The 13,045-nt window shown below is 35.4% G+C and overlaps 1 protein-coding gene across 5 annotated transcripts in view; it reads left to right on the forward strand.

Annotated features, from left to right (window-relative positions):
- Positions 1–7,107: 7,107 nt before the first annotated feature.
- LOC135306648 (heparan sulfate glucosamine 3-O-sulfotransferase 1-like) overlaps positions 7,108–13,045 on the forward strand; it is a 52,228-nt gene continuing 46,290 nt past the window's right edge. For 2 of the 5 annotated variants that reach the window (XM_064430954.1, XM_064430958.1), the window contains exons 1-2: positions 7,337–7,461; positions 12,743–12,845. The gene's annotated coding sequence lies outside the window, so the exon portion shown is untranslated. Of the gene's footprint in view, positions 7,462–12,742; positions 12,846–13,045 lie in introns of all 5 variants that reach the window. The other 3 variants (XM_064430956.1, XM_064430957.1, XR_010367451.1) reach the window with 2 other exon arrangements.

Here is a 13,045-nt window from a genome sequence, read left to right on the forward strand (position 1 = left end):
AATTCTGTGGAAGTGTATTTATTTAGTAATGTATTTTATTTAATTTTGTAGCATGACTCATTCATAGATTTGAAGTACAACAATTAGTTCTCTTTCAATCTGGGTTTCAGTTCTTTAAGAACAGAAATCCCCTCTGATGAGTAAAATGTGACACTCATGTGGCAGTTGATTGTTTTGAGCTCAGTTGTGCAGAGATCTCTCCCCCAGATGCTTTAGTGACCACCAAGTACTGTGATGTGCTACATGACTCAATATCAGCAAATGTATCCACCATAAAAAACTTATAAAATAGCATATAACCATATGTTATTCAGATATCAGATTGCTGAATAAAGCTGTCTGTATGCAAGCTAAAACAAGAAAGCAACCGAAAAAATTAGAATAAAAAGTAAAAACAGGAAAGTAAGAATTACTGGTTCTTAAAGTTTGTAAGGCCAGTTTAATAATGTTATAACTTTTTTTTTTTTTGGTAACGTATCATCTGCTAAATGTCCTAGATAGTCAATACCAGGGAATCAGTCAGAATGCTATTGACTTGGAGACACATGAGGTAAAACAAGAACAAAAGGCAAAAGAGAGGACAATGGAGCTTTTGCCATGTGTTTTGCAGAATGTGCTGTGTGTGTGTTGGCAGCTTTAGTATTTCTGTAGTTTGCAATGAATGGCACACTAAATGCCTTCCTATCCAACCTTGCCACTCTGTGGTGTAGAATTTAAGACATCTTGACGCCAAAATTATTATCAAAGAAAGAAAGAAGGAAAGAAATAAAGAGATAAAGAGAGGGAGAAGGAGAAAAAGGAAGAAAAAGGAAGGAAGAGAAAGGAAGAAGGAAAGAAAAAGGGTGTGTGCATTGACTGAAAATAGACAGAGCCCCAACTGACAGAAGAAAACAAGGGCTGTGAGTAGGTGTTGGGACTGGGAGGGCCATGCACAGACAGGGTAGGAAGGAAAGAAGTGGAGAGAAGTGAATGCAGAACACAGAAAAGCCAAGAATTACTGGGATTTGCAGTAAACTTGCTTACAAAAAGTATTTGGGTTACTGCTGGTTTATACATTTAATTGAAATTTTTTTTAAAAACCCCACTGTGGATTAGCATCCATGTAGCTGTGAGCATATTTATTATTAAATCCTGCTTCTTCACCTCCTTTGTGTACTGCTACCATGAGCAGACAGCCTACTATTTTTCAAACATCTGTTTTGAAAGACTTGTGAATATTTGCTTACAGTAGCATATATTTAACATTCAAGCACTTTCAGCAACTCTTTGATACAATTAGCTCATAATGAGCAGCTTCCATGCTAGCAACCTATGCTAAAATGCTTATTAAAAACTTTAAAATGTTGAGACTGACTTTAACAAAAAAAGGCCACACAATCATCAGCTCACTCTTGGGAGTCTTTCTGAGGTGTTGTTTCTACAAAGCCAAAAATAATTGCTGCAAAAGTTCTGTTTTACTCTAAGCTTTTGTGCCAGGACAGTACCTGAAGGTACCTCTAAACCTGCTGAGGTTGAGTGTTTTGTGACAGATTCCTGAAACATCACATGAACAGAGCTATGACATGGTGTGTCATAAAAAGTATTTGGAATTTTTTTGGCTTTCCTCATGAACTTTTATCTCGCTTTCTTCATCATGATCAGGCCCAAGGTTCTACCCTGACAACCTAGCTATAAAAACTGGTTTTGACAAGATACTCAAGCCAGGTGAAAGGGATGGCAGAGAATGTGCATGTTGACACCACCTGCCACAGAGAAGGCAGCTGACAATGAGGTCTTGTTCCTCCATCAAACAGAGAAACTTGTCTCCCAAACAGGCTTTTTCCTGTGTTTCTGGAACATGGAATAGTGTTGCCAGTATTTGAGAACTTTCACTTCTTAAAGCTGTCCTTGAGAGGTGAGCAAGATTTCTTTGTGCAGATCTTTCCCAGAGATTCCAGCAGTCTTAAAACAACAATTAAACCCAAACAATGGAAAAAGACTTCAGCTATGGAACTTGAATTCTTTAGTTAGCTGAACCACAGAAATAGAAACAAATAAGTAAACAACCTCTCCTTCTTTCCCCTAAACTTTAGGAATATTTACTATTGCTTTAAGATGTACACCCTTCTTTTCTAAATGCACTTAATTTGTACTTTCTAACTTCTAGACACTGCAAAATCAAAAAATACCTAAAAGAAACATACTAATTTATGTCAACTCTTCTATCAGAGGTTTTCTTTCACATCAAATATGAGTAAGGAGGAGTTATTTCAAGTTATGAAAAATTTAAAAAGCAAAACTGCTCTGAAAAATATATAGAGTATATATGTGTGTGGAAACTCAAGAGCTTTAATTTGTTATTGATAGGTCCCTTGGTCCAGAAGCAGCCTTGGTGCTTCCATGTACAAGAAGTAATTTTTGTGATGACTTCAGTGGCCTTGTGTATTTAGCTTAGATGTTTTATGCCAGCATCCTCTGCCTTGGTTCCTTTTGTCTCATGTGAATTGCAGGCCCGTACATCGGGGGCCTGCAATTCTGTCCTACTGAAAAAAAATTGCACTTACAAGGAAATGATGCAAATTTAGAGACACTTGTTTATAGAATGTGGCGTGCAAATATTTGGAAGTACTTCCCTTTTTCCTTCATATTCAAACACATTTTAGACACTGTTCTAAAATATGCATTGAGAATCAGAGTGATAGAATGTTTTCCCATTTTCTAAATAGACAAGAGTTCTTCTAAATTGTTCAGATTCTACATACATAAATGAAATAACCAATGCATCTTCAGTACACCTTGTTTTCTGTGATTAGCTGCATAATTACCATAATTGCCTATTGTATTCAATGCATCTTGGTAATAGTCTAACTGCTGTTATATTCTTGAAAATGTCATATTACTAGTCATTGTCAACCCCAGGGCATATGTGCTTGGCATCATAAATTATATATCATCTCAAAGAGAAATAATCAGTTTATCCTTGGTAACTTGGCTAATTTGAGGGTAGAGGAGGAAAATTTTCAACTTTAAGTATCTCAGTATTGCTTTAGATCATGATTTTGCATACGTCATGAAATAAACTTCTGTGAATAACTTAAGGTATATTACCCACATTACAGCTTGAACAAAACATCAGCTTCCTCAGCAGACAGAAAAATAAGGTATATAATATTTTTTTTTAAAAAATGTAATTATAAAAATAAGCTTTGGTCGTTCATATCCAGCAAAAATTCTGAGGCTAGTTCTTCCACTGTTAGATAAATTAACGTGAGCCTTTAAAGGCAAACATGATTTTTGTCTGCCCTTTCTCTGAAGCAACATGAGCCAAACATGAGCCCTCAGGCAGCTACAGAGCTTCAGTAGCTCCAACACTCTGCATCACAGCAGTCCATGGCTCCTGTTGAGAAGATGCTTTCCTCGATTCAGTTCAAAACATACGAGACTGACACTGTGTCTGTTGTTAAAATACAGTACCAATATATCCTCTGTCAATATCATCTGATTTAGTCATTCATTTGGCCTGGACTCAGTCTTTTAGTTCAAACCAGATTTCTCTTTCTTTTGTTAGAGATTTTTCATATATGATTGTCTCGATAAAGGACAACAACCTTGCCTGTCCAAAATTCTCAAGCACCCAGAGAAAAAAAGAAACACAAACCAACAAAAAAATAAAATAAAATTACAATTTTACTACTTATGTTTATGGTTTTTAAGTGTGCTTAATACAGTTAAACTATCTTAGTATAAGAATATTATTCTTATAATTATTTAAATTATTTATTATATACTTATATTTAGTATAACAATATTTTTTTTAGGGGATGAGTACCTACAGTTACCACTTCAACATCAGCTGGGGTTTGAAGGACAAACCACTCTGAAAAACCAGGCCTCAGTTTTGCATAGGTTGGCCATGTCAAAATTGAAGGCATATGTTTAATCCTTTGTAATTATCTCTACCTGTAGAGTTAATAAGCAATTAAGTCTGTCTACAAAAAAATCTGAGGCAAAGAGATCCATTATTTTCTGTGTTAACCTGCATGGTAGCCTTTGCCTATGAAATATTAGTAGTGGAGGGTTTATTTGCTCCTATGACTTTAGTTTTGTGTGCAGAACACTATGTGGTACCTAAAAACCTGGGAATGCAATTATTCTTTGTGGTTTTTGGAGGGGAGTCTAATTAAGGAGGTCTCCACTGTTTCAGGCACAGATATGAAAGAATTGACTGTAACATGAGTTATGTATCCCAAACTGAAAGCCAGGTTGGTCTGCAGAGGATTATGTTTATTATTTGAGAGTAGAATCAACAACAAAGCATATAATTAACATCAGAAGAATACAGATACCATTATTTTCTTGTTTCAAGTGATTTCTTTTTCTTTGAGAAGTATGGTAAGTTGTTCTTTTAAGGTTAACCTGCTCTTTTAAAGACTAAAATCATCACTGAGTAAATGTCTTTGGTGGTTTAGAGGTCAAGAGGGGTGGATTCTATTTAGTTAAAATATTCCACAGTGTTCTGAAGTGTTAAAATGACCCAATTACTGTATATACTTACCAAGAAAAAAAAATCTAACTGAAACATCAAAGACTACATAAAAACTATTGCAAAGAGACCAAATATCAAAACCTGAATGAAGTCAAGGGCCACACCTTTTTAAAAATTACTGTTATTGCCTCAGTATAAAATGTGTGTATTTCCTCATTCACCTCCAGTGTCCAACGGTTTCAATGATGAAATCTCAGCTGATTTCTACAAGTGCAGACAGAGATGTGATATACATGTAAACAAATGAAAATGTGTTCAACCGAAATCAGGACTTAAGAGTTGAGAACTCTTAACTTTGAAACCTGTAGTGTATTTAAGGAGATGTGGCAGAATCAGTCTCTATGCTACCATAACATGGACTAAGCCTATAAAGAAGTTTGAGGGCTGAACAAAGTGTAAGTACCTTACATAGAAGTACTGCAAATATTATTTTTTTCATAATTTATGTTTAGAACCTTCTACATTTACTCAGATTTATTTAATCCAGAATGATTACAGCTACATGTGTGAAAATGAAGGTCACATGGTTTTATACATTAAATAATTGGCTGTTTAGATAAATTTCTTTATTTTAAACATGGGCATTTAATTTTAAGTGTTTTTTTCCCTGAAACTTATCTGCTACAAAGCCTTTTTTTCAGCCAAGGAATTCAACATTTGAGGCCATGAAGCAAAACCACTGACTTTTTAGAAATCTAATTAAAGAACTTTTAACCCAGCCATACAGATAGAGGAACTTTAAATGGTCTGAACTTTACAAACATAGATAAGTAAGTAAGAAAAAACACATAAAAGATGGAATGAGTAACATAAAAGTATGATTCTATGATTATTCTTAATGTAATCATCTCTCAGTCTCTGTTTCATATGGCTCATTGGTAAGACTACACTCTTGAAAACTGTAGATTTACTCAGTTCTTTGTGTTAGTCTCTTCTGTATCTTTTACTGTCTAAAGCCATAGTCAGTTTATCCTGATAAGAACATGCTAACCATTCCATAATGTTTGGATAAATCAAATTCCCATGCAACATTTCTTGTGCACTTACAGGAAGAACGCTGAGTTTAAAGCAACTTTCAGAAAAACAAACACACTAAATTGAATAAGGAACATCTTATTTCTTATAGACTACTATGTTCTCATTTTTTCTGTCTATCAAAAAGACACAAAATCATCTGCAAAAAACCTAACCTGGAACTGTGCCCATCATCTTTTTGCAGTCCTTATAAAGTGCAAAGTTCAGTCCTTCAACTATGATCCCATAAGTTTATGGGTTAACCTTTGCCATTGCCTGTATCCAAAGCTTCTCCACAAGGACATACATTTGGAGTAATGAATTTGTTTCTGATCCTATAGGCCCATTGCCAAGAAAATTTTGCATTGATTCATGGAGTCTGATTCCCCATTAAAAATGTTTGCAACTACCTCAGTTGTTTTAGGAGCCCTGAGAAAGAATCCATCTCCTTTCCTTCAAAGCTTCCTGCGGAGTGGTGTCACACAGTGCTTACACAACGGGCTGCTGATACCAAGACAAAGGTGGTCCTGTAAATTATTTTGATGTGGGTATATTTCTTCATATTTACTGTAATGCCCTTTATCAGAAAAATCTCCTGGAATGACAGTGGCAGAGATAGTAACTTTTAAACCATGCTGCCTAAACTGCTCAGAATGGATCCAAGAGCAAATTAAAGAGTTGTAATAGACTAATGACTTATCTATGTGATTATTACCACTATTGTCAAAGAACTGAAACAGAAAAAGTTCTATCATGGATGGATTTAATGAGCCAGCTCAGGTTATTCAGTGTTACCACAGCAATCAGACTGACTGTATGTAAAACACTTTTCCATGAATATTTTTTGAGCCTCAGTAATAATCAGTTATGCATCAGTGTAGACTGACTAACCATCCCATATATCTTGCATTACAGACTAAACAGATGGTTTTAAATCCCTCCCTTTGAAATCATTATGGCCTCTGGAGTTCAGCAGTGTAGAAGATGATAACAAATCCCAGGAATGAGGGGGATGAAACTTTGTAGCTGTTGCTTCAAAATACAGGAGTTTAATATATGATGAATGACTATTTATGGTTTGTATAATATAATCTGTGTGAATAGCAATTTGTGCTGTAAAAACTAACAGGATTCTAACTATCCTCATTTTCCAATGTAATACTGAAAACTCAGTACTCAAGGTTAGTTTCCTTCTTGCCTTTACAACATTTGTAGAATCACTGTAGAATAAATTATTGGCAAGAATTAACTAAAAGGAACTAAATACATTGAGGAACTGTGTTGACACATTGCAGTACATGAGAGTAAAACTATTGATACAGAGCAAAAAACAGATTTCCCTGAAGTCAATTGGAATTTTGCTATCGGATTCTACATTGTCAAAATGTTACTGCCAGTATAGAGTTTGGCTATTTTTACCTTTAATTAATGCACCATTCATCTGTTTTCCTACCCTTCCTCACTTATTTTCTCCTCTTCCTACTCTCCCTCTCTCCTTACCTCTCTTTGGTCCCTGTCCTATATCTGCTGCATCTGCCAGGCAGTTAAATTTTAAAATAGCTTTTCCCTTTGAAGTGCTAATACCAGCACTGCTATTTCTATAGCAAGTAACTTCACTGGCTGTTGTGGTTTGCTTCTACTCTTTGTTTTGTGTGTTTGTACATGCATATGTGGATGTTATGTGATTTTAAGAGTGAAGAAATGGAAAAAAATGAAAGAAAGAAAAAAATCTCCCAATTAAGTTTTATAAATGAGAGTTAAATCCCAGCTGCTCCACATCAGGCTGTGATTTTGTCAGGTCTCATGAGCTAAGCAGGTTGAACTTGGTGAGTAATTAGATAGGAGACCTCTCAGGAAAGCCCAGGGTGCTGTATGTGGTGCACAGAAGATTCAGGAGCTGTGACAGTTCCACTTCAGAAAGGGTAAATAATTTCTTGTGTTGTTCTTCCTTCATTGAATCCATGCATGGCTATGAAACATGACAGGTCTGTGCAGAAAATCTGTTTCAGAAAATAATACTTTTAATACTTTAATGCTGCCAGAAGGTAGGAGGATATTCTGAAAGGACCACTTTGTACACACACTCACTTACAGCCTTTAACCATCTGGCCAAGGATAGGAATGTAGATGAACTGCACACCAGAGACAGAGTACTGGACCTTTGATCAGTTCCAGCATGTGAAGTATTCCATTTTTGTGTGCTGAGCACTTGAGCAATCACTGTTGTCTTCTGCAAGATGTCTCTTTTTGCTGTTACATATGATACGTATGTGTGTTTATTTTAAACTGTCCTTATGTGACCGTTTTACACTGTGCTGTGCATTTATTTAGCAAAGTGAAAAAAAATTGCATTCCATTCTTGGGTGTTAACCTTAAGGATTTTGTGAGTCTTGACTGATACTGTGAGATTTAGAAAGCTCAGAGATGGACATTTTAAATATTTTTACTTCATTCATAAGTGTGTTTTATCTTCAAGTTTTTTTCATTGATTTACAGGTATAGAAAAATGCCACTGATTAATAATGAAGTCAGAAGTGACATGTGCACTGAAAAAATTAATCACTTGCACTATGTGGATTGCTGTCAGAGTTTCCTTTGGGAAAGATAATTTGAGATAACTGTTTCCTGGACTGTATAAATCAGGAATGTACTTGTACTTTGATGAGTTTAACAGTGGGTCAAAACTTTATGGCTTTTGTAAAGCTAGGTCCTCTTGTATGGCTGTTTCTTTGAGATGCTTCTGTTTGTTTACAAAAAAAAATACAAAATCCTATTTACTTGAACAAGGCACTGGAGTATTTCTTCACTTCTTGCTCCAAGCCACTCTCAGCCCACTACCCCAAAAGACTCTCCTTTTCTAAGCTTCTTTCAAGGTACCTGGGGGCAAAGTCAAAAGATACCTGCCTACATTCTCTTAAATTTTCTCCTGGACATGTGGGAGAAGAGATGTAGGTGTGCTGGGGAGGTTACAGACACCAATTCTTCATATAGAAGTTGAGAATTAAAATATTTTTCTCCTGTATAGGAATGTCTTTTTGATTTAGCAGGTCCTTGGGGTATTTGAAAGCCAGATATAGCAGTCACAGCTCCCAAAGCATAAATGATACTTAGGGAACTTAAGGGAAGGCACACCTCTGAAAATACGGGGTGGGAATTCTGTAAATCAATTAATCATGATATGTATATTTCTAGCTGAGATCTATATCTTTAATAACAGCATGTATATTTACATCTGAGATCTATCACTCTGTCACACAGCTTTGTTATCATGCCCAACAGCTGGTCAAAATTTGGAGATTTGTTGATTATTTCCATTAGATAGGACAGCTGTTAATAGAGATTGGTCTTTTATCAGTGCAGTTCTATTTCTAAGAAGCAACCTAAAAAAATCTTTGAGAACAGCAGAAACTGTACATATTGAAAAAGCTTTTTATTTTTCAGAGATTCAACCCATGGCAATTTGCGCCAGCAGCCCAAAATCTGTCTAGGTTTACTCCTCAGTACCTGTTCTTTGGCATTAATTTGACAGGAGCTTCTACATATTTCCTCTTCCTCCATATCTATACATGTCCTACATGCATAGCCTACATACATTGTGTCACTTTCATTTGTATCCTTCTTAAAAAACAGAAATACTACTCCACCTACCTAATTCTCATTCTGACCTGGCTTTTCCAAGCTTTTGTTTTGTACAGAGATGTGTAATTGTGTTTGGGGCTTAGAGACTCAAGTCATTTCAGTTACCTGTTTCAGCAGAGGAGCATAATGAGTTCTTACATCTATCTTAAATGAAGAGGGACAGCTATACCCAAGAGCTGCAATGAGGTTTACCTGACCCATAATTTTACAGCATTATAAACCACATTTCAGCTGAAACATCAGGGCTAGCAAAACAATAATAATATTGGTTCAGTATTGTGGTGTAGTGAGTTTTCCTTCCACTGATTTCATGTCTGTTCCTTCAGCAGCAGGAAATGCATTGAGGTTCTGAAGGGCAAGCCTGCAACATGCTTTACTCTTTAGCAAATGGCACAGCGTCAGGAGGATGCTCAGAGGTTGTATACTGTAGACACCAGCCTTGTCTGCAACTTGCCCTAGCTTTGTGTAGATCGTTTTGGGCTGTTTTCAGGGTGAGAGAACTACAATAGAAATTGCACCTTAGTTACAGTCTGCTCTGAGTCTGCAAAAGATACAGCTCAGCTGGACAAGCAATTTGGAGTAATGTGGTTTTTTGGATCATCTTATTTCTTGCTGTGCTTTTTCAGTCACCCTTCCCATTTTCTCTCTTTCTTCAGTTCACTGCCTCTGGTGACACAATTTAAGGTAACACAATTGACATAGGAGTGAGGGTATTTAAAACTGAGGGCAATTTTAAAAATCAGAAATAATGTATATAGTGAAGTGTTTCAGTTTCAAAAATTATCTGCACTTGTTTGGAATGCCTCAGTAACCCTTCAGGAATGACAGAATTGCCCCTCTTTCAGAAAATAAGTCTGTCATCTTTAACGGTAATGGTGTCCTTTTTTGTGTCTATTGCTTTAGTGCTAATAAGGATTTCTAACAGTTTTTCTGAGTTCAGTAAGAAAAAGTCATTGCATGAAAATTAAGATGTCAGAAATTACAATCCTCAGTGACCAGATAAACATGAGAGAAGGTGCACTTCTCTGGAATATTTCAGAGTTTTTACTTTATTTAATAACAGAGGTTGCCTATGTCAAGCCTTGAGTTTTTATATTATATAGTTCCTATAAGTTTTATAAAGATTGAAATCCACATTTGGCTATATAATCTGATTTTATAAAGCTGAGAAGAGATGTTCTTTGGAGAATGAGGAAAGTCAAGTCAAACTCACTCCTAATTAACACTAATGCTTTGAATTCCAAAAGGTAGACCTGCCCCCTTATTTGTCAGATATTTAATTCACTGAAAATTAGTTGAAAATCAAGGCAAAAGACACTCTTTATGCCTTGAGTTTTAGTCTGTGCCTCAGACTGAAAAAAAAATCATAATTCATCTGAAACCACAGTTTCCATGTAGTAGCCAGAATTAGTAATAAATCAGACCAACTTCATGAACCTTAACAGATGAATAACTGTGACTAAGCTTTGAATATTAAGCCTTGAATCAAGAAAATGTCATATGGCCTTCAGGCCAGGGATATTTCATATAGATGTACTATTATAATTTGCTTTTAGTTTTACTATATCAGGATTGATTCTATCATGCAATATTCTTCCTTCAATATAATTTATTTTCTAGAAATAAACCTAGACTTATTTAATAAACCTATTTAATATAAGCTGCTGTAATTAGGGATTTCATGTCAAATGTAGTGAACCCTTGGAGAAAATTCAGTGAATGCAATCCTAGCTCTGATGAATTAACTAGAAGAATTTCTGTGATTTTTGTGTGATTGAGATTTCATCCTAAGTTTTAGGCAGAGATAGACCAAGACCAAATGTTTAGATGTGGCAGCACTGAAACTTGATCCACAATATAAAAATAAATATTACTTGAAATATTTTTAATGAATCTGTGTCCATATAACTTCAGATGTTGTGGTAGTGAAACTATACATCCATCTTTTCATAACAATAAGGTATTAGCAAGGATATTAATAATTTCATAGAAACATAAATTTGCACTTCAGTAAATAACAATAATAAAATAAATGCAGGCTTTGAAGTTTTGCATACTTTGATAGGTACATAATTCTACCCCTCTCACTGAGATGACACGTGAATAAAATTGCCCAGGCAAGTGAATTCTGTAATAAAGAACCTGGAGAATTTCCAAAAATAGAAGAAACTAGTGAAAAGCATAGAGAATAGGTCCACCCTCCCCCCTCTCCAACCATGATGATTTTTCTTTGAATTGTAGTACCAGGCCATTTTTAAGTGGGAAACGTAGCTCAGCAGTGAGATCACTTTTAACAGGCTACTCATGAGTGGTTTTCTCCTTTGTTTTTAATTATACTACATCTTTATCCCAAACTCTATAACAGGTGACACTTCATACACCATCTCATTTAACACCCTTGCTTTCTCCAGAGTTTAACCTGGAAGCAGTCACCTGTGTGTAGGCTACTATTGAAATGGAAGACAAGAAAACCTGTATAAAAATTGTGAAGTGGGTAAGGACCTGCAAAGGAAGAGAGTTTATGCTGAAAACTGATCAAGGCATAAATGGAATTTGCAAGATTTGTTAAGACTCAGTTCTTATTATCTCTGTATTCCTTAATAAAGTAATTAATAATCTTAGAAAATAAAATTTATAATTTGCTGTTGACTTGTAGCTTGTCAATAGCACATACAAAATACTGGAGCCAAGAAATAGCACTGTATTATACAAAATTATGCACCAGAGCCAGATAAAAACTTTTGGTATAATCTGGTAATTTGAGAGTCAAAAGTTGTACAGCATGAGAAAGACTTGTTGGTGTTGAGCGCAGGAAAAACCAAAAGCTATCTACATAAGAAGGTCAAGAAAGAAAGTGAGGCAAAGCCCACCTTTATCAGGGCTTAAATGGGGGTGAAGAGATCCTTGTGGGCATTGCCAATAAGAGTTTACTGGAAAGTCATGTATAAAGGTCTCTCCATCTGTCAGAGTTTAAAAATTACTAATTCAAATTGTAATAGGTCATAGACATCATCAGGGAAATCCAAAACCTGATTTATGGAAAGAGATTGAAAGAGAATCTGTTTCAACTGAAGAACAACGTGAGTGTAGTATATAAATATAGCAACAGGTGAACGGAAAAGAATAATACTTAGAATGTTCTGGGGAGAGAAACAAATGGGACAATTTCTAATCAGGGGAGCCAGTGCCTGTTCAGGCACTGCCTTCGCTAGGAATAGCGAAATGAACTGATTTTAAGATGAAACACTGGATTACAGAAGATGTTAGGTAATGTCTGCTAAAAAGCAGTTTTAGATTGGTGATTCAGAAGTTTTAATCAAGTTCCATTTTTTAATGTTTTCAGATGAGTACATCAGTTTTTGCAGGAAACATTTGATTCCGATAAAATCCTTAAAAAAAAAAAAAAAGAAAGTAGGTAGAAAATTCAATCTGCTCTTCTGTGCTTATCTTGGAATACCAGTACCAAGTGCAATGAAATAATATGGTGGATATAGTCTGTGTTGCCCTATTTCTTCTTATTTTTAAAAGTTCAAAATCAGCTTTATTTATATTCTTTTCCCACAGGATGGATGGCTTCCAGTATATACAGGAATCTTCAGAATTCACAGATGAAAATAGGAAAATCTGGAGAAAGAGGACAATTAAGATTTTTCTCTGTAGAAGGCAAGTAAGTATTATTTTTAGAAGACAATTCAACTGCAATTCTTATGTGTTATTGTGCTGTGTAGTCTAAATGCGCCACTCAAGTATTGAACCTAGAGATTTTTACTCCTGCTATAAGTGCAAACCACAACACAGCCTTAACTGTGGAATTAATTACTCTTTTGTGTATGAGCAACAGAAATCTACAGCATAACACAAAAGGAA

Source organism: Passer domesticus, chromosome 8, assembly GCF_036417665.1.
Source record: "Passer domesticus isolate bPasDom1 chromosome 8, bPasDom1.hap1, whole genome shotgun sequence".
In the NCBI taxonomy this organism is placed as follows: Eukaryota; Metazoa; Chordata; class Aves; order Passeriformes; family Passeridae; genus Passer; species Passer domesticus.